Consider the following 19,077-nt stretch of genomic DNA (forward strand, 5'->3'; position numbering starts at 1 on the left):
TGAATTTCGGGAAAGAGACTTCAGATACAGTACTAGGGACCACTTAGGCCTATATAAAAGCATCCAAAAAGCAGCATGTCATGGGACCTTTAAGGAAAGTAATAATTTAAAAGGTGTCGGAGTTTTACTGCCTCTAGTGTTCATTTCTTTTGGAAACTGGAGTGATATGTACTTATTGGTACGTATTTCGCGTCTCGCGAAAAAGTGCCCCCAGGTACGTTTTTGCCATGAGACCGGGTAGTTTTCGTCGCAACCTCACTAGCTGTGTTTCCATCCAGCAAGACGAAGATAACAAAACCCTGATAAACTAGCGCCAAATATCACTAAGAAAAAGGTCATTTGCTGCAATAGAAGCCACTGTGGGTCTTTTTTCATATAAAATAAATGACTTGCGCCTCAGAGCTCGCTGACGAAACGCAATAAATGCGGTCATGTTTTATCTTGCTTTCGGAGGAGGATGTCTGCTGTTTGGGAGCACAGTTGTGTTCAGTTCTGGGAGGTAATAGCAAACCACTTTGACTATACAGACTTTGGCTCATGCATTAATGTCTGCTGGTTAGTCCAGCTATGCCGTCAAGTCACATGATTTTTAAATGTGGAATTTATTCCGTAAATGTGTTTCCATCTAGTTTATGTGCATAGTTTCTCATCGGATCAACTCAGTTTTTTATATGCATTTTTTAGAATTTATGCACATCTTGGTTTTTCCATTCAGCTTTTTTAATGCCATTTTCCAAAATGCGCATAACAAGTGGTTTTACGGCTCATATTTTCAGAGTGATGACCTTGAGTTCACTGGAGGTCGTAAACCTTCATCACCCAACAGTGCTCATCTATTCTCAGCTCCTGCAAGAGGAACCGCTGGGCTAATTTAAATGCCGCCTCTCAGATGCCATTCCTGGGCAAGAGTAACCATCATTGACCGCTCAGACCGTTTCCTAGTGGCTCTTTCCCCTGCCAGAAATAGTGCGACTCCTTATGGCAAAGGGTGTTACTCGAGCGGTCAAACAATATCTTTAAAAACTCAATGCAACAGAATACTAGAGGAGTACACTGTAAACAATTACCGTATTGGCCCGAATATAAGACGACCCTGATTATAAGACGACCCCCCTTTTTCCAGATGTACCTTTTGGAAAAAGGCTTTTTAAAAACCAAATCTTGTTTTTTTCTCAGTAAAACACATTTTGTCTTCAATTATTTTCATATTGCATATTTTTCCTATTTTCATTTTTGTTTTGAAAGTATGGTAAAAACTGGTAAAATGTACCAACAATCACATTTAAAAAATATACACTTTTTGATATACCATTAAAAAACAAAACAGGTAGCCCATCTGAATTAGGACATTTAGGCTATCCATCTAATAGTAGCCTACCAAAATCTTATTAACAGTAGAAGTTAAATCTTACTGTAGTCTTCAAATCTGGGTACTGTCTTACGTTTTAAAATCACAAAGAGAGTTTGGTGCCATCAGGCTAACGTGACAGTCACGACTCATGCAGCTGTAAGGTTTTCTTTCTCTTTTGTTTTTACTCGCGATCTTTACAACACGCATTACATTACGTATTTCATGGCACACTCGTTTTATGCGTATTTGGCGCCACCTAGTGTTGTGGGTGTATTATTGACATGTCAAAGTCTAGACCCTGAATATAAGACGACCGCGTTTTTTCAGATGTATTTCCAAGAAAAAAACATCGTCTTATATTCGGGTCAATACGGTAATTAGAAAATTCCAATACATTGTACTGTGTAATCAAAGAAAAGCTGTAGAGTAACTATTTTAGTATTTTAGATTAATTTTATTATATTTTTTGTGATGTATGTGTTTTTAACTATGTGCATTCTGTCCAAATATATTATGTCATTATTGTATTCTGTAGTCACAGTACTAACAGTGACTCTTAAAGGGATTATTTTGATTTATAATGATTATGAAAAACTCGGGTTTAAAAATTCAGTTCTGTTCAATAGTCTCTGGAGTTCCTGTTAGACTGATCTCTCATTAGATTCAGAGCACTTTAGCCTGCTGAAAGCATGCATGGCTGTTGTCTGTCCTGCCAGGTAAAGCATTATTGATTAGTGTGTCCCATGAGGCCGTGTGTTGCGTCTGGTTAATAAATGATCCTCTGTTTGGCTCCACATGTCAGTGAGGGGCTCAAATGCACTTTGGATGCAGCGACGTCTTCAGTAGAATGCAATCTACTAAAAAGTATGAGCGGCTAACATTATCAAGTGCTAAAATAAGTTTCCTTGTATTGAAGCAAAAGGCTTGACAAATGATGTTTTCTTTCCTGTACTGACATATCCTAAAAAACAGGACATTAAATAATTAAATAAAAACTTCCTGTAGAGGAACATACCAGCCCTTGTGTAAAAGAAGTGTACTGAGAAAAAGAAGTGTACTAACAATAATATTAAATGAAATAAAAGGCCACTTAAGTGTAGTAGAGAGACACTTTCATGACTATGTTTAACAAACTTTAAAATGTGCACTTTAGTCATTTTAAATAAACTTTTTTTTAAACTGTAAAAATGTTGAATTACGTACATTTTTATTTATTGTTTTAATTTTATGTCATGCTTTACACTTATTTTGATGTGCTGACTAACGTTATGCATACAAAGTACTTGATTATAACTGTAACTGTGCATTATTTCATTTTACATTTTAAAATGAACATATTTTAAATGTACTAAATTACTTCATCATTACAACTGTGTAAATACAAATATATTCTAATACATTGATAGAAATTACATTAAAGCATATTTTAGTTTACACTGAAACAAATTAAGTGTGAAAACAATTTTCACTCAAAAATGAGTAAATTTCAAAAACAAGAACAAAGAAACGCAACATTCTATTAAACATGAAATTTTGATGTAGAGGAACCAAAATAGTATTTTCTTGTAAAACATACTCCAATTTTCTGTTTTATTTAAAACTTTACAAAAAAAAAAAAAACACTCTAAAGTTCAGGCATTTGCATTTAATTTAAATTTTCCTTTTTAATTAACATGCAATGTTACATGCAATTGCGTGTCTGAAACATTACATTCAGTTTGCACTTATGCATTTCCCTTGTTTTCCCCACAATAAGTGCTCTTTTTAAAAGTATGCTTCTTTTTCACAAGGGAAAGTGCTAATCTCTTTTAAACAAATCTTTGTGTCCTCCAGTTCAATTATTTTGTCAGGTTTTAGGACTGTTATACTAGCATATAAATGTCTAACACACATTATCTTTAGCATTACAAAATTTCTCCCCAGAAAGCTTCACGAGATGTAAAATAAATTGCCAAAATACTGTATACAATAGATCAACGTACAAAACCATAGTAAAAATGCACAAACCTAGTGAAACAGTAAGACATTCTGGCAACAAGCACGGTCTACAAATAGCACAGCATTATCCAAAAGCATTGACATGCACTCATAACATGATACTGGCTTGATGTAAGACATGTCTGATGTTAGTACGCTACCTCTAAATTACACAGCACATCAATAGCTGTTCCAAAGAAATCACAAATACAACCTGACTGGAAACAAAAACACCCTTCAGCCCGTGTGGGGCGTCCAGGGTGAGACTGAAAATGCCTTTTACTTCCCTGCTGAATGTAATGCATGTGGTTTCCATTAAACTCAATGGGCAGAGATGAGATGGCTTAGAGGAATTCCTCCTTTTAAACGCTAAAGCGAGACACTGTGGGAACTGCGGCGGCCCAGATTAAATCACAAGTAACTTGGTAACACGTCTGAAAGTTGTTAGGCTGTGAGTCTAACTCTTGGGTAATTCAGTCAGTGTGTATGTGTGTGTGTGTGTGTGTGGGTGTGTGTGTGTGTGTGTTAAAAAAATGGTTCCTCTCAGTGTGCCGTTTATACACACAGTGTGCAGACAGCATGTCGGGCAGAGCGACCAGATTAGACCACGTGTCATTGAGTGTTTAGCTCTGTGAGGTCACACTGAAACTCTTCAAGCCTATTAAATAGTTGCTTATTAGAATGCCTATTATTAATATGTTGGCTGTTTATAAGTAAAAGCACATATTGTGCACGACCATATTCTACATCCCTAATCCTACCCAATACCTAAATTTAACAACTACCTTACTAACTATTAATAAGCAGTAATTAGGAGTTTATTGAGGCAAAAGTCGTAGTTAATGGTTTGTTAATAGCAAAAATTGGACCTTAAAATAAAGTGTGACAAAGTTTTGCTTTTAGGTTGAAAACGGTGTCATGTAAACATTTGCTAAATGACAAACAACAACAACAAAATCTAGTACATTTCTTACACAAACAGTGCTTTAAAAGGTTTTTCATACATCAAGAAAATATATTCTTTTCAAATCAGTTTCAATTAACATCAGGCTCCCATTGTGACAACTAGCCCCGGTGTGTTGTTTAATAAAAAAAATAAAATATGCATAAGCCTTATTCTTATTGTTATTTATTTATTTTACTTGCTTAATGCAATGGCAAAGAGTTAAGTCAGCACTTATTTTTCATTCATTCAGCCCAGTGTTTTTTTTAAATATTATTTATATACTATTTTAGTTTTTATTAATATTGTTAAGTAGCTTTTATTTTTATATTTTCAGTTTTCATTTAAATTTTAGTAAAGTTTTTAGTAATTCTGTTATGTGCTTTTGTCATTTTTATTAGTTTATGTTCTTCTTGAATATTACTACTTAGGTTTAATTTAATTTTATTTCAGTTTTTATTGTTGATCCATTTTTCATTGTCAATTTTTTTTTTTTTATTCAAGTTTTCAAGTTTCAAGTAATCAAGTTTTTTATTTAATGCTTATATTTGATTTCAGCTTCATTTTAATCAACAAAAATGTTTTTAACAGTTTTAGTGTTAGGTAACGATAATAACCCTGATCCAGCCAAGAAAAACACATGTTTGGGTCCTAATTAAGAGTGTGAATGGAGACCGAATTGTAAAACACCATTTAGGTGTCAAACTGAAATAATAATAATAATAGCATGGCTGTTGCTCTGTTTCTGTTCAATGAGGTTTCACAGCTGGAATGCTGGGGGAGGCTGAACAGGGAATGCTATCCCTATGCTCTGGTAAAAAGCCTGGTACAAGTGTGTGGTCACAACAAGACTCAGGAGTTGCTGAAAGTCTGTTCTTTTTGACCATAAGTCGCCTTCCTACTGATCCTACTGTAATTTTCTTTGGCATATGAAGATAACACACAAGTAAGTTCAAATGCAAATAATAAAAAAAAACACTCAAGAGAGACGTAAAAGGAGCAAAGAGAAAAACAGGAAAGAGCGGCCGCTCTCTCCAGGACGCTGAAATCCCACCTCCAGTCCAGACCGAGACTTCAAACCCCTCAACCACTGCGTGGAAAGACCACCCTCTTTCTTCTCTGCTCTCTTCCCTGTCTTTTCCATTCTGGACTGGGAAAGAGGGATCAGAACAAATGCCCACGAATGCCCCATTCAACCTCTGTCCTGAAACGAGGGCCAAACACAACAATATCCCTTTCAAATGGGGGAGCGTGCAATGAGCTCCAGGTTTAACAATCCGCCTGTCTCTCTTGACTGCTTCTGTTGCTCATGTAAAGATACATTTTTTGTCTTCTCAAGCTCTCAAAAGCTAGTTTTTCCCTTGTTAAAAAGTAAACTTTAGCATCTTAAAAAAAAAGTAGTTATTATGGAAATAATATACTTAGGAATATACTTAAGTGCGAACTGAATGTAATGTTTTCAGACGTTTAAACACATGTTAATTGCAATTAAATGCATATTTATCATAGCTTAAATGTATATTAAATGCAAATAAATGAACTTTGGAGTGCTTTTTGATCAATTTAAATAATTTTTTTATGTGTAATTTTATTACTTTTATTATGCTGGAAATATGGTTATAGTGTACTACTGTATGGGTAACACTTTATTTTGCAGTGTTTTTGTTATACATTACATGTACTTACTATAGTATAACAGTAAATATGAATAATTACATGCAGTTACCTGAACTAAACCCTAATACTAACCCTATAGTAAGTATTGTTAATTAATGGTAACACTTTATTTTAAGGTGTCCTTGTTACACGTTACATGTACTTACTATTATAATAGCAATTAATTATGCATAATTACATGCAAGTAACCCTAAGCCAAACCCTAACCATATAATAAGTACACGTAGTTAATTAATATTACTCAGTACCTAAATGTAGAATCACACTGTAACAAGGACACCTTAAAATAAAGTGTAACATAATTAATATTATCCAGTACTTAAATGTACACAATGACTTTATTTTAAGGTATCCTTGTTACAGCGTCATTATATGATTAAGTACTGAGTAATTTTATTTAAAGGTCCCATGGCATGAAAATTTCACTTTATGAGGTTTTTTAACATTAATATGAGTTCCCCTAGCCTGCCTATGGTCCCCCAGTGGCTAGAAATGGCGATAGGTGTAAACCGAGCCCTGGGTATCCTGCTTTGCCTTTGAGAAAATGAAAGCTCAGATGGCCCAATCTGGAATCTTCCCTTTATGTCGTCATACGGGGAAAGGTTACCTCCCCTTTCTCTGCTTTGCCCGCCCAGAGAATTTGGCCCGCCCATGAGAAAATGAGCTACTACCGTGCGAGGCGAGCGCAATATATTTTTTTTTCCTCGAGAGACATCATGGCTTGCAAACGAGCGAAGCATGGCAGTTGCCCCGCCTCTCTCCTCCTCATTAGCATTTAAAGCTACAGACACAGAAATGGCACGTCCTAAGGAAAGCTCATTGTGGGACTGGCTCGTAGTGGCTGAAATTCTGCACCAAGGCTGAATTTCGGGAAAGAGACTTCAGATACAGTACTAGGGACCACTTAGGCCTATATAAAAGCATCCAAAAAGCAGCATGTCATGGGACTTTTAACAACGTATGCTTACAACATCAGGGCTTGGTTTAGGGTTAATTGCTTGTAATTATGAATAATTTAATATTATTACTATAGTAAGTACATGTAACATGTAACAAGGACACTGCAAAATGAAGTAATGTATTCAAATACATTTTTAATCACATATCTGTAATGATGAAATTTTACACATTATAATATAGTATAATGTATAATCATACATGTTATAATATATTATTAAATATATTATTTTGGTAACACTTTAGAATAGGGAGCACATATTCACTATTAACTAAGAATTCTCCCTGAACAGACTCCTAATTTGCTGCTTATTAATAGTTAGTAAGCGAGTTGTTAAGTTTAGGTATGGTGTTTAAGGATTAAGGGATGCAGAATAAGACATTAAATATGTGCTTTATAAGTACTAATTAACAGCCAATATGCTAGTGATATGCATGCTAATACGCAACTAGTTAATAGTGAGAATTGGTCCTCAATATAAAGTATTACCATTACTTTAAATGTAATATTGAATAACTCTCTACAGTTAAAATGATAATCAAGTACTTTACATGAGCTTAGTATGTTAGTCAACACATTCAAATGAAAGCACAACAAAAGATTAAAACAAATTGAACATATTTGAAATGTACTTGAAAATAAAAAGTTTAATAATTAGACATTATTACAAAGTGCACTTAAGTGTGTTACGGAACACAGTCATGAAAGTGTCTCTAAGTACACTTGAATGGCTTTTTATTTCATTAATGTTATTATCTGCAAGTTTTTTTTTTTTTTTTTAAATACTTGAACTATTAATGCAAATACAGATATTTGAGGAGCCCTACTTTTTCTGAAACATGACTGTTTCAGTTTTCTTGTGAATACAATAAAGTACATGCATTCTGTAAACCAATATTAATAGCCAAAATATAATATTTTAGGTCAAATTGATTCGGCTGACAAAAACTTTGGGAATCCCTGCTGTAAGCAATGCATTTGCAGAAACGACCTTTTGCTTGACTTTCAAACTACAAAATAGGGCTGTGCAATATATCGAAATTATCGAAATATCGCAAATGTACATATCGCAATATGCATATCGCTACAGCTTGCAATATTTGGGGCCATGAACAAAAGACAAAGAGAAAATCACTCACTGCTCTTACCTAAATAACTTTTGTAGCTTAAATAAGAATCAGTGCATATTGAATTCAAAGAGGAAATACTAAGCAGTGTTTTATTTTTCCTTTTTATTATTCAGTTCCTAAACTCATGTTAAAATAATTACACTAATGTTAAAATGACATTTTTATGTAATGCTTGAGTAAAACACTACCGTTCACTTTCAGAAGTTGTTGTAGGGGTGCTTTCTTATTAGAATCAGAATCAGAATGAGCTTTATTCACCACTTAAATGTGCGCAAACACAAGGAATTTGTTGTGGTTTTACAGGAACTCTTGGTACATACATGCATACAAATAACCATATATATATATATATATATATGACAAGATCGTTATAGAAGTTCACAGAACTGACTCAGCAACAGCTGAGTAAAACTGTTTCATCTGAGCATGTGGCACTTTAAGCATTATCGTATCGCATATCGAATATCGCATTATTTAATGAGTTATCGCATATCGCATTTTTCTTCAATATCGCACAGCCCTACAACAAAATCGTGAATATTGCTAAATATCAAAGAGTAACGCCGCTCTTTCTATAGATGGACCTTTAGGGGAATATCGACCATGCTAATGCTTGAGTTCAAGCCCATCCTTCACAGTCATACTGGATCAATACCACTTTCTGCTGTACTGGACATTACTTAGCCAACCACAATTCAACAACGACACAAATAGAACAATATGTATGCAATCACCAAGCAGCAGAGAGACACCAGGATAAGAAACAAAGGGAGATCATTCACTGTGCAAGCTACTACAAAAAGCAACTCGATTTTTACATTTCCAAATATAATGTGATCATCCTTTACTCATACAAATGTAAACGCCATGATGATAGGGTGTTTTGGACATTGCTAAAAGTGTTTCGTTTTGTTTTTTTTTGTATGTTGGGATATGGTTCTGGGTGTTACTGGCACAAGTCAGTATGATGAGGCTTGGGTTCCTCCTTCAATGTAAATCAATGAGATTTTTCTCATTCTATGATCTTGACTTAGTAAGCACCCCTAAGAATAACTAATCAGTAGCTTTTAGCTGTTTTAATTGTGACTTGTGTTTCACAGGACTTGTAGCCGAACATCACAAGTGCAATGCTGTACCGGGTGGGCTATCGAGCATCGTTTACTACATCAGAAAAGCCAAACATATGGAACTGGTAATGAGATGCAAACTTCAAAATGTATTAGTTTACAAATCAAGCACTATGATACAAGTGTTTTAAGGTCATAAAATAGTATTGTGCAAGGAACCACCTGAAAATAAGTCTTTATTAATCAATAAGCTGCCCTTGTAATTGTAATTTATGTGAAATGCCACGTGTGTTTATTTGATCCTTTTTGGAGTTTTGCAAAAGTGTAGGCATAGGCACGTTTTTCCAGTGAGCCTGGGTTGAATATATGTCTAAACTCAACTAGCTTGGTTCCACCCTATAAGCCCAACCCCTTCATTTCATCTTCTCCACCCTCTGTAGTCAACCACAAACTCTACCATCCTCTTAAAAACATCCCAGGAATCCCTGAGATGTGTTTTCCCAATGACCAGAACAAAGGCTTTTACACCCTATTCCCAGCATCTCCACTAGTATCAATCAAATGCAACCCAAATTAATCGAATTGAAGGCTGTGTGAGAGTTAGCCCTCTATAAAAGCTTGCACACATATAATGCACAGACTACACTGAGCATGATATATTACGCCTCTGAGACCTGAAGCTGGCATTACAGGGTTTAGGGCCGTCGAAAACGTTACTGCTTCTGCCTGACTAGTCCCTTTTAACCGTTGCGTTGGCTTTACAGGAATCTGTAATCACACCGGAAACCAGCAGTTTGGCAAACAGCCAGAAACCCCTCGCGGTGAAGCACTGCCCATAAAAACACCCCCACCAGGACCTTAGTGATACATTCTAAATATATGAAGAGTGGTTAGCAATAGCATTGGACATATGAACATGAGAAGAAATGTACACTAAAATAACAAATGAACAATTTTATGCACTGTATCTCTTTCGTTGTGAATCCCCTTCAGGCTTGAACTGATCTGATTAATATTCCACCTGGTTTAACTGTGGTTGATGCATCACTCATCTATAATTTTTATTATTGAATATGAATGAATAATTCACTATAATGGAGGGGCTGACTCAGAGGACAATAACGTACACGTTGTATGTCGTACAAGGGTAAAGCAGTTCAATGCCAGGCTAATAGGTTACAGCGGTAACACTTTACAGTTAAACTTAGATTATGCATTAGGTATCATGCTAATTAACTGTGAACAACAATCTGCCTAGCATTTACTAATGCAGGTTGATGTTTATTGCTAAATACTATTGTTAATTTTTCAAATTCATGTTCATTCGTAATTCATAGATTATTGCATTAACTAATGTTAACCTACAGACCCTTGTTAGTGTTACAATTACAGGCGAGCAGAGCTGTCAAAGTCTCTGTAGACAGGGAGGCTTATAATAGTTTAGAGGAAATGGACGGTTTTATCTAAGATCTGTACGGGTCTCTTGGTCGGTACAATTCTGAGCAGTAAAGCAAAACTGAACAAGTAAGGGTAAAATCAGCTGGTTGTTATCACAAAATAAACCCAACAGGAGATAAGGACTGTGACACACACACATATATATATATATATATATATACACACACAGCCATTATCTATCTTGTGACACGGCTAAACAGGATACAAGATGTACAAGATAAAAGATGTAGGGAATTGGTTTCATGGGACAACAGTAATAACTGTCATTTTAATTTAATTTATTTATTTAGACCAATGTTCAAAGTATTCCAAAACTGGAGACTGAACCTCTGACTAAAACCTATGCACAAATAGTTCAATGTGATCATAAGATTATTTGTATGTATTTTATTTTTAAGTGTGGTTCTACCACGATCAATTCTACCACTACATTTTAATAGACAATAAAACATACAGTATTAATGTATTGACAGCAAAACGTAAATCATGTTTATATGGAGAAATTTACAAATGTACAAATGTAATGGGTCCTTATTTAATCTAATATTTAATTCATGCAATTAATTGGTTCATATTATTGTTGTTGACTATCACTGATATTATGTTTTCATTCTCATTTATTAAATGCAGTTGACTTATTTACTAATTTTGAATTATATCAATTCATTCTGTTCAGTGACACTTCTGGTGCAAACTCTTTCAAAGGATTACATGTTAAACAAGACTACACTTTAAAACCTCAAAATGAATAAGAATTCTGTAATAATTTAACCATTACTCATGAAATATTTTATTATCCACTGCAGTTTTCTGAATGTGCTATGACTCAAAAAATTTAACAATAAAGGATCACAAACATAATTCTTGCACTGGAATTCAAATTTTCACTATCCACATGAAGCCATATCAAGATTTTATTCAACGATCTTCATCTACAACCTCAGTAGCGACTGTAACCATCAAACCGTGCAATCGTCAAAAATTTGCTGCCTTAAGAAACGTTCCGGTGTCTAAACGGTGCCTGAACCGATACTTATTAAAAAATAAATAAATAAAAATTCCCCCAAAAATGATGGATTGGCCATTAGCACTATAAACACATGATGTATGCTTTATTCATACTGGACGCCAGAGGGCGGCCTCGCACAGTAAATCCACATATCCAGTCACAGAAGTAGCGAACTCATGACCCTCCAGGAAATCCCTTATATGGACAAAGGCATCCCTAATATAGCTGTAACTGAGTAAACAGAATATATAAACGTTTTGAATGATAAAACAAAGACAATAAACACTTGACTGCAACAATATAGGTTATCTGTGTTATTCAAGCCATCTCTGGTATTTTATAATAATTAAGTATATTTATAATCCATTGCTAATCGATGTATTCTTTTTAAAGTAGCCTATGGAACATATTTTCTGCCTCATTCTGTGACAAGAAGCCACATCAGATCACAAAAGGAAGCATTTGACTGGTGTTGTGGAGTAAAAAGGTTATAATGTTTAGAAAAAATGGACAACAGGTTTAGAAATGTGAATACAAGGAAAGTTTAGCTTTAGGCATTTTAATTTAAGCATGTTTAGCTTAGTTAACGGAAGGCATCAGAGCAAGTGTAATTACTGCATTCACGCGCTCCTCGGATGCTCTCATTTCCTGAGTCGGAATGTGAAAACAACATGGACACTCGCGTTACTACAAAGATTTGTGTTATTTGTATTATTAGAGCTTTCCGACTTGAGTTCACGTGCATTTTCTCAGTCGGGGAATTATTTTTCCCGTGCGGTGCCAGTGATGATGCTTCTTACGTCCGTTTCGGAGAACCAGAGGACAAGTATTTCAATCGATCGCTCAGGCATGGCACCGAAATGAGGCACCGAAATCCGCGTTCTGATTCGGTTTTATTACATACCGGTTACATAGGTACCGGCGCCATATTGGTACCGGATTTCGTTACCCAACCCTAGTTAAGACCAATGTTGTTATGTCATCACATGCTTTTTGGTTCTCATGTGACTTGCCATATTTCAGCTGACGTTTGTACGTGCACCTTCACAGAGTGGATCATAAGATTTTCAACAATTAACAACTTAATTTCTGCTCTGTACCTCTCGTGAGAGAGCACTTCGAATGCAACACATTGTAATTTTGGATGACTTTGGTACTACAATTTCTAGAATAAATTATTGTGATTATTACACTTGTATGTCTGTCATATTTCTTTATACTGAATATACTTTATATTGTATGTATCTATATACTGGTGAATGGTAGCAAATTATTATCACTGTACATTTTTCTGCCTATTAGGTTTTTTATATTGTTGAAGAGTGGTTATGTTCATAAGGTTAAGAGATGTACAATACTGTATATCTATAAAACTGTGAAAATGTAGCTATATTAATATAATTGTGATCTAAAGGTTTTGCAAATATTTTATGCTTCTACTGTTTACTTTTTAGATGATGTCAGTCCTTCCATATTTTAGGTTTCAGCATCCACCCCAATATACATAAAAAGTACAAAGTACAAAAGCCCTACCTTGTTGGTCGGAGATTGATTTCTTTCCAATCAGTTTCAGTGTGACATCAATGACTTCCAGCAACATTAACTGACCTGAAAGTAGTTCACATGAGGGCAACAGAATTAAGATTAACCTTCCTGTTTGGTGAGAATTTATCCCAGATGAGGAACAATAATCACTTCATATCTGGTTTTCTTTTTTTGAATGGTTGGTTCTGCATTTCTACCCACAGCTGTACAACACCAGCTGTTCACTGTGCACAACTGATTCAAAACTTTCCCAAACTAATGATACTACAGGCCATCTACTTACCCCAAAGTCCTTAACAAACCAATTCATGCTCATTGTAAAAGTAGGAATAACGGTACACCTTACAATCTAAGGTGAATAGCTGCTAACATATGGAAATAATTTGCATTTGCATTTAATACATATTAACTACAAGCACTTTTTTTTTGGTAAAATTGTTTTCTTTTCTATTCCCTTCACTCAGCATGAGCAGCAACGATTGTTTTCAGCATTTTTACTCATGACAGATTAGCAAGAAGATTGGTTAAACGGACGAGAGACCAGCTACACAATCCTGCATTGACCACATGCCACTGCAGATCAATTTCAAGCTAATTTACTGTGTGACCTCCGCTGGCTCACATGAATACTGCTTACATTGTGCACCGGCAAAAAAAGGTTCTTTCTCATTGGCTGACCGGTAAGAGCAATGAGAACCGAGATCAGACAAGAGTGGACGGCTTGAAAGAAATAGGGGGGGGGGGGTAGATTAGACAGGGGCCTGTTTTCCAGACCAACATCAAACAAGAGATATTGCCAGTGGAGAGGAGAGAGACACACATTCTGAGCTCCTTTATCTGGACATGAAAACATACATTTGAGAAAAGGTTTTAAAAGAAATGTGCCCACGGTCACAGATTTTAATCCTTTATAAGCCAAAAAATATGCATTAATGAATACTACTGTAGAGCAATTCTCTGAAAAAGCCAAATGTTTTGAGAAGAAAATTTGGGGCATTTAGAGTCGAGTTCCTCCAGAAACATGTGTTTTAAGATTTAAGTCTCGACCCAATAATAAAGAAACAGACACTGAGAACAAAGTGCAACGTATGTGAAAAAAGAGACATTTTTAGGCAGCATAAAATGGTCTGCAAGAAGAAACAATATCAGAAAATGGGTAAAAAAATGTCTCAGAAGTGTCCAAGCAACTCATAATAATTGTGGACACTGCCAGAAATGTCCAAACACGACAAAAACCATAGACGTGGCTTTGTGTGAAACTTACGTATAACTTTTGTATCCTCACATGTTTTTGTTTATTCAGATATGAAATTTCAAGACTTGTAACACCAGGTTTGATGTCATGATGCCAAATTTCTTTGACTATCGTATCGTGTATAATTGATCATACTTTGTTCAATGGGCATATTTAATAAAATTTATAAGCTACAGTGGAAGATTTGCAGTGAAAAAAAAGAGATACATTTCAGTCTTTTCCTCACTTAAAGCTTTTGTATGAAGAAGAAGAAGAAGAAGTTTTATTTATATAGTGCCTTTCCATAGCTCAAGGTCACTTTACATAATGCTAACAAAACATTTGCACACCCATATACACAATACAAACACATAAGGCCACATATAGCCACATTATCCAAATATGCAGTAAGTGAATCAGGCAGTGATGACCTATCAGAGCTGGTGGTTAGGTAAATTTAAATGTCATCAGCATAGCAATGAAATTGAAGTCCATGCATGCGTAGGATGTCACCAAGTGGATATATATATAAATGATAAACAGAAGTGGACCAAGAACTGAACCTTGAGGAACACCCTGTGAAACTGGAGCAGTGGTAGATTTATACCCTTGTATGGTGATATAATATTTTCTATCACTGATGTAGGAAATGAGCCAGGAAAGAGCTGAACCAGTCATACCGATATCAGAAAGGTGAGAAATGAAGACTTGTAATACAGCACATGTTGTCATATAGACTACTTTTATGGTGTTTTTTTTGTCATTTTGGGGAGTTTGAGCCCCTAGTGGAAAAAAAATCTTGAAATAAATCGTTTGTATTCCATGAAAGAATACAGTTGTGTTCAGAATGGGTTTTGAATGGGTTTTGCAAAATATTCGATAATGTCAAATCGCACATCGTTCAAACAACAATTACGATATATATATCGCACATGACTTATTCCACCTACACTGAGTCTTACGCCCATTCACTTGATTAAAAAAGCCCCTCTGCTGTCAGACGCAAGGTTGTTCTAAAGGACAGAGCAGCCAGACGTCCTTTTCAGATTAAAATGGGTACAAGGCTGTCACTGCGTCCAATTAATCAATGCAGTCTGTTTCGTATTGACATTTCAAAAGAACATGTCAGCTTTAGGAAACAAACTTGCTTTGGTCATATTTGAGAAACTGATTTTAAACAGAAACCATGACAAATATATTTGTGTGTGTGTGTGTGTGTGTGTGTTTCTCTCACTCATGTTTCCATTTGTGCCCAATATGTACCCTAGTCATACAGTAAAAGCAGAAACGTCTGTAGATACAGTATACAGTCATTCTGTACTGTATAGTCCAGATCAACACCATGGCTTGTGTTTAAATACTGGATAGATGAATTTGCTCATCTGTTTTCTCATTACATAGTCATGAAAGCAAAGTACTTCTAATTGTTTATTTCTTATTTCATGGCTTATTTCTACAATGTAGCCTATGTGAATTGAAAAATATGATTCTTAGAATTATTTTTCAAAGTCCAAATCAAGTTCCACATGAAACCTACAGCTCGAGCTCTAGATTCGAATGTAAAATGACACTTTCAAACGTTCTATAGCCTACGTCATCGTTCCTTTTCCCCTTTTGCCTTAGACTAAGAAATACATAAATAATAAACAATTTAAATAAAACCCTCGACTCTAATGAAAATAGTATATAGGCACAAAATGCTTATAAATATTATTCTCCCATTCAACAAATGTAGTGCTGTATTTATATTGATATAGAAAACAGATGGAACATCTAAAAAGTAAAGTAAACTGTAAACTGCCAAAGAGATGTCTGTGAGCAGCTTTAGGACTAACCTACCAGAAGCAAAACCTCTTTTTATAAACCACCTAAAATATCTGCGGACGCACCGTTACTCGAGCCACACAAGCAACTTTAGCACACATTTCTCGCTTTAAATCTGATAAAAAAAAAAACACTTCATCACTTCTATAAAGAAAATAATACAAAGCCCCGGTGAAAACTGCGTCCTTACATTCGGCGGGCAGCATTGAGACGGTAACTTTACCTTATGGCTTTTATTACTAGTTTTCTCTCTTCACGTTCGAAGCCTCATAGGGGTCTTTTGTCAACGTGTATCCTTCTGTTTCTCTATAACCCTAAAAGAGCCTCTCTTAAATCCTTCAGTCAAAAACAAATCACAGCAAACAGTCCATTCTGCGTGTCTCCGCGGGGAAGAGGAGTATTCCGCTGGCAGCGTTTATCGCAGACGTGTTTGCTGAACGCTGAGTGAAGAAGAATGAGGTCACTCAGCAGACCCTCCGACAGGCCCCGCCCTACAGGAAATACCTCATGACGTCATCAGCTCTGCCTTATGACGCCACGAACCCTCTCAGTCCAACACGGATTAAAACAAACAAAACAAAATGCCTTTAAGTAGGCTACTAAATAACCCAAAAAATGTGATTAGGAATTAGAATTAAAGTTTAGAATTTATTAATCTCTATATTTTATGAATTGTCATTATATTATTTTATTTATTTGATACATTTGGTTTAAAAAAGCAACATGGCAGCATAGCATGAGAAGGTAAATCTCTGAAGTGAATCTGTACATGTTATTTTCATTGGAGATAAAAAAGAGATTTATTTATTTTTATTTATTTATTTCCCTGTTGAGTGCACTTTTATGAGATTCAGAAACAAGTAGTTATTGTGTGTACTGATCAGTGTTATTTTAGTATCAGTGATATACTATTATAGTTTTTATTAATATTTTGCATCATTTTTTTATTTTTAATTTAAAATGTGATTAGGAATTAGAATTAAAGTTTAGAATTTATTAATCTCTATATTTTATGAATTGTCATTATATTATTTTATTTATTTGATACATTTGGTTTAAAAAAGCAACATGGCAGCATAGCATGAGAAGGTAAATCTCTGAAGTGAATCTGTACATGTTATTTTCATTGGAGATAAAAAATAGATTTATTTATTTTATTTATTTATTTCCCCGTTGAGTGCACTTTTATGAGATTCAGAAACAAGTAGTTATTGTGTGTACTGATCAGTGTTATTTTAGTATCAGTGATATACTATTATAGTTTTTATTAATATTTTGCATCATTTTTTTAAATTTTAATTTTAGTTAAAGTTTTAGTAATTTTGTTGTGTGTTTTTGTCATATAATTCTATATGTAAATAAATTATAAATACCATTTTATATATAATTATATCATAATTATAATATATCTTGTATAATGATATATATTATAACAATTATTAATTCTATTTTCCATTTTAGTTTGAGTTATTTTAGTTGTTATTTAGTTATTTAATTATTTAGTTGCAGAAATAAAAAGTTTTTATATATTTTATTCCAGTGAACGTTTTATTTAAAATTTTAATTTCCATTTTATTTTATTATAATAAACCAGATACTGATGCAATTTAGACTTAACCAAAGTCATAACCAGTTCTTTAAACCATTCAGTAGTGAATCAGAAAACTCACATGATTAAGCAAACTTTCTGCTCCATTAAGTCAAAAGGAAATTTACTAGTCATCTATTAAAATGTATGAGAAAAATCATTTCTCTTCAGTCCAGTGGTGTTTGAGGTCTCTTGTGTCTGCGCTGAGGGGTAAATGAAAATAATTTGTATTCATTTTAAACTAATAATATGATGAATCAACTGGGTTAAAATGACTATTATTACATGCACTGTATGTTGAAGTGTTACTATCGCCCCGACCACGGTTACAATCACCTCCACATTGTATCACTCTGACTTCCTGAAGTAATATTGTGTCTTGTCTTTTTATTATAATGGTACAGTTTTAGCATGTATACACTTTTACACCAAATAATATAAAGTAGATTTGTAGTAAAATCTAGCTTTAAATAAAGTGGCAACTTCTAAAGAAAAGGAAATAAAGAAGAGAAGTGAAAGTCAAGGGAGAGAACTGACACAGAGAGAGATAATAATAAAAAAGAATGAAATCAAATCTGGTTTGAAACCAGGCTTCATGTTGAAAGCATTGTGTGGCTGCATTATTAAAATGAATTATGGACAAAAAAAAAAAATCCTGTATTATGTGCAAAAAAACAGACCCAGAAAACCTGGGTTGCTATGATTACGTAAGCACAAGAGAAAGAGGCAATGCAGCTTTCACAATGAATTCCTGTCTGAATACTGAAATACTTCCCTGTCTGCTGTGGAGCAGCTACTCTAGAAACTGTGTACTAATCTTGCAGCTTTTTAAGATGAAACACTATATATATATTTTTCATTAAACTGTCAGGCAGAGTAAAGTCAACTGATTTTGTTTTAGATTTCAGAACACATTTTTAGATGAAATGCTTCAGTTCTGCTGACCCAGTTTAACTCATTAAAATACAACAGCTTAATATACTATCTATCATGTATAAGGTCCATAATGATGTTTTAAATTCATGATAATAGAGCTTTTAAGGGTCATAGTTCTCTTTTGTGTCTGCGCTGAGGGGTAAATGAAAATAATTTGTATTAATTTTAAACTAATAATATGATGAATCAACTGGGTTAAAATGACTATTATTACATGTACTGTTGAAGTGTTACTATCGCCCCGAACACGGTTACAATCACTCTGACTTCCTGAAGTAATGTTGTGTCTTGTCTTTTATTATAATGGTACAGTTTTAGCATCTATACACTTTTCTTTTCCTAAAGAAAAGGAAATAAAGAAGAGAGGTGAAAGTCAAGGG

At 34.5% G+C, this 19,077-nt stretch overlaps 1 protein-coding gene across 1 annotated transcript in view; it reads right to left on the minus strand.

Annotated features, from left to right (window-relative positions):
- itgb1a (integrin, beta 1a) overlaps positions 1-16,604 on the minus strand; it is a 33,809-nt gene extending 17,205 nt beyond the window's left edge. Inside the window, exon 1 of the mRNA XM_016546247.1 lies at positions 16,397-16,604. The gene's annotated coding sequence lies outside the window, so the exon portion shown is untranslated. The remainder of the gene's footprint in view (positions 1-16,396) is intronic.
- Between the last annotated feature and the right edge of the window lie 2,473 nt (positions 16,605-19,077).

This window comes from Sinocyclocheilus rhinocerous, unplaced genomic scaffold (assembly GCF_001515625.1).
Source record: "Sinocyclocheilus rhinocerous isolate Xijiao unplaced genomic scaffold, SAMN03320098_v1.1 scaffold1812, whole genome shotgun sequence".
In the NCBI taxonomy this organism is placed as follows: Eukaryota; Metazoa; Chordata; class Actinopteri; order Cypriniformes; family Cyprinidae; genus Sinocyclocheilus; species Sinocyclocheilus rhinocerous.